Source organism: Pseudopodoces humilis, chromosome 8 (assembly GCF_049639895.1).
Source record: "Pseudopodoces humilis isolate 2021_Gansu_Grassland_sample_001 chromosome 8, ASM4963989v1, whole genome shotgun sequence".
In the NCBI taxonomy this organism is placed as follows: Eukaryota; Metazoa; Chordata; class Aves; order Passeriformes; family Paridae; genus Pseudopodoces; species Pseudopodoces humilis.
The window spans coordinates 1031011-1034908 of NC_142207.1; positions in this window are offsets into that span (position 1 = coordinate 1031011).

A 3898-nucleotide genomic window follows, 5' to 3' on the forward strand; every position below is an offset into this window, starting at 1 on the left:
GCTCAGCCCCGCGCAGCCCCGCTCAGCCCGCCCGGCCCCGCCGCGCCGCGGCCGCGGAGCCTCCGCCCGGCGCCGCCGCCTCCCACGCGGAGCCGCCGGCAGCGGCCCCGGGCAGGGCGGCACCGCCCCGCGCAGCGCCACTCCTCCCGCACCGCCCCTGGATCCGCCCCTGGGTCCGCGCACCGCACCTGGGCCCGCCCCGCCATCCGTAGCCTCTGACCCTGCGCGGCTCCGAGCGCATCCAGCCCGCGCACAGCCCGCCCTCCGCATCCCCGCATCCTCCTCCTCCTCGTCATCCTCCTTCCCTTCATCCTCTCCCCAGCATCCTTCACCCATCCTCCTCCTCCTCGTCATCCTCCTTCCCTCCATCCTCTCCCCAGCCCGCCCTCCGCATCCCCGCATCTTCCTCCTCCTCGTCATCCTCCTTCCCTTCATCCTCTCCCCAGCCCGCCCTCCGCATCCCCGCATCTTCCTCCTCCTCGTCATCCTCCTTCCCTTCATCCTCTCCCCAGCCCGCCCTCCGCATCCCCGCATCTTCCTCCTCCTCGTCATCCTTCTTCATCCTCTCCCCAGCATCCTTCGCTCATCTTCCTCCTCCTCCCATCCTCCTCCCCTCATCATCTTCCTCCTCATCTTCCTCTCCCCAGCATCATCCCCCGAGGCTCCATCCCTCCTCCTCCTCCTCCTCCTCCTCCTCCTCGCAGGGGCCCGAGCTCCCACAGAGCCAAGCAGGAGGGGCCGAGGGGAGGTCAGACACCCCCACCTTTCCCATATCCCATTCCATCCCATCCCGGTTTCATCCTCATCGCATCCGGTTTTATTTGAAGTTTTCCAGGTGCTTTGATTCCCCCAGAGCCCCCCAGCACTGCCGGGACGCAGAGGGGCACAGCCCCTTCCAGCCGGGAAGAAATTCCCCGGGAGAAGCCACAAAGCTCAGCCCTGATCCAGAACCGGCGGCGAGCAGGAAATGGGTCCCGGGATGCGGATAAATGACCGGGAATGATGGAAGAGTTTGGGTGGGAAGGGAGCTGCTGATGCTCCCAGGGGTCAGGCTGGATCCAGGGCTGCTCCAGGACTGCTGCCGTCAGCTCCACAGGAATCTTGGATTGTCACCTTTTAGCCATGTGATCGAGCCCAGCCACACCTCTTGTTTACCCAGTATCCCTTCACCTTCCTCGGAACTGATTCCCAAGGATTTTTCTTGCCCTTGATTTTCTATTCCAGCTTTTTTTTGTTTTCTTTCTGTCATTAAATTAATTTAGTTTCTCACTCTTCTGTTTTCTATTCCAAATCTCTCCTGTTCCCCACCCTTTTTTCCTGGGATTGGCAAAATGCCTGTTAATTTTCCCACCCAATTAAAGGAAATTTTGTATGGAATTCATCCCAAACTCTGGCCACGCTGGCAGAACCCTCCTGGCGCAGAGATCCACCAGCCTTGCCAGCTTCCCCTCTCCTATTCCTCCTTCCTCCATCCCTCCCGTGTTCCCAGAGGCCTCTCCATGGGCTGGAATTGGGCAAAGCTTCCCTGTGATCCATCTGGGTGTGCCAGAGCCAATCCAAGGGGAGCCATTCCCGGGAATTGCTGCAATTTGCTTTCGGGGGGATGAGCAGATTCCCGGCACCCACGTTCCGCCAGCCACGGGGGGAGGAGGAAATGGTGGGAGTGGGAAGGGAATGATGGACATGGAGATGCCACCCCAAGGGTCCTGGAGACAGGAAGCTGCTCCAGGAGCACTGGAAGAGCTCTTCCCCCCTGGATCGATGGAATTCCCAGCTGATCTGCTGTGCAGGGACACCTCCCACTGTCCCAGGCTGCTCCAAGTCCTGCCCAACCCGGCCTTGGACACTTCCAGGGATCTGGAAACATCCATGGAATAACCTGTGCCAGCCAGGAATTCCCAATTTCCCATCCAGTCCTGCCATCTGGCACTGGGAGCCATTCCCTGGGTCCTGTCCCTCCATCCCTTGTCCCCAGTCCCTCTCCAGCTCTCCTGGAGCCCCTTCAGGCCCTGCAAGGGGCTCTGAGCTCTCCCTGGATCCTTCCCTTCTCCAGGGGAACATTCCCAGCTCTCCCTGGATCCTTCCCTTCTCCAGGGGAACATTCCCAGCTCTCCCTGGATCCTTCCCTTCTCCAGGTGAGCATTCCCAGCTCTCCCTGGATCCTTCCCTTCTCCAGGTGAGCATTCCCAGCTCTCCCTGGATCCTTCCCTTCTCCAGGGGAACATTCCCAGCTCTCCCAGCCTGGCTCCAGAGGGGCTCCAGCCTTGGAGCTGCTCCATGGTCTCCTCTGGACCCTCCAGCAGCTCCATGTCCATCATCCTTGTGCCGATTATCCCACAGATCCAACCTTCCCACGGCTGCTGCGGTCCCAGCCCAATGCTCCAGGTGAAGTTTCCCATCCCAGGTTTGTGTTGATCCATTTAAACTCTCCTGGATCCTGAACCCGGGAGTTCCCTTTTCCTGGATCCGCTTTTCCTGCAGTTCCATTCCTCACCTGCAATTCTCTGATCTCAGCACCTGGAGGCTTTTCCAGGCTTTAGCTGACGTGGGGATGATGATAAATAAAATGGGCGAAATTAATTATTTATTCCCAGAATTAACAGAGACATTCCCAAACCTCTCTCTTCCAATCCCACCGCCTGGATATGGATTTGAGGGCAGATCCTGCTGTTTTCCCTCGGAAAAATCATTTCCAGTTTGAAATGGGAGTTGGAGCAGGCAGTCAGGATTTTCCTGACCCCCAAAATATCCTAATCCCTAAATCCCTTAAATAAATCCCAAAAAAAAGTTTTCCAAGGAAATGAGATGGAGGTTGGTTCCCTCTCTGTAATTTTCTATCAATCCTAAAAATTAACATTTCTGAGAAATTCCAAAGAAAAAGTGGGAAATACCTCCGTGCCTGCATTCATCCCTTCCAAAGGGATTCTTGGGTGATTCATTCCCAGGCTCCACAGCCCATCATTAACACGAGCAGTTAATTACCTCAAATGCTTTAATTACCAGGGGCCTCGGCAGGGTTTGGTGTCACCTGCAGCTCCAACCCCCCAGACACCTGCAGGGACATCCTGGAGCAGGGAATTCCTGAGAAAAGGGATTTTACTGGGGGGCTTTCCATATTTTTCAGACAAGGAAGCAACTCTGGATGCGGGGAATCTCATTAAAGGAGTTCTTAATTAATCCTGTTGGGATTTAATTGATTGAAGGGCACTTCAGCAGTGTAGGAAGAATTATAAAATTAATTATTAATACAGAAATTCTATTTATAAAAATCCTAATTTTATAAATACAAAACCCTCATTTTAAAAATAGCTCCGGTTCCGATGCCGAGGATCCTTGGGATGGGACAGGGCAGCGTTGGGAATGTGGAGCTGTCCCCCCTTGGAATGTTCCATAGGGAAGTGCCAACCCTCTCTGCCACTGTCCCCAGGACATTCCCGACCTCCTCCTTCCCATCCCAACCCCAATTCCCGGCCCCAGGACACACCCAGGGCTCTGGTGTGGCCAAAACCCTCGGGAAGGAGACGAAATAAAGAATTGATTCCTCTTTTCCTGCATGGAAATTCCTGTTTAAATTTGATCCTGAGGTTTTCCTGCTTTTTTTTTTTTTTACAAAGCAGAACAAAACCTCCCTTTTTTTTGTGGGGGTGGAGCTGTTAAATCCCATTTTGTATCTTTGGGGTGATTGGAGGATGAAGAGCAGGAATATTCGGGCAGGAGGCTGGAGATGAGCCCCTGATCTGAGTTAATCCAGGATATTCCAGCGCCATGCACACCCAGCAATCCCTTTCCCAACTGAACTCCCTCCTGCTTCCCGTTCAATGCATTTATCCCGGAAATATCCTCTGATTTACACCTCACCCATAAAGCCCCGGATGAATCCAGAACCACCAGAGCAGGG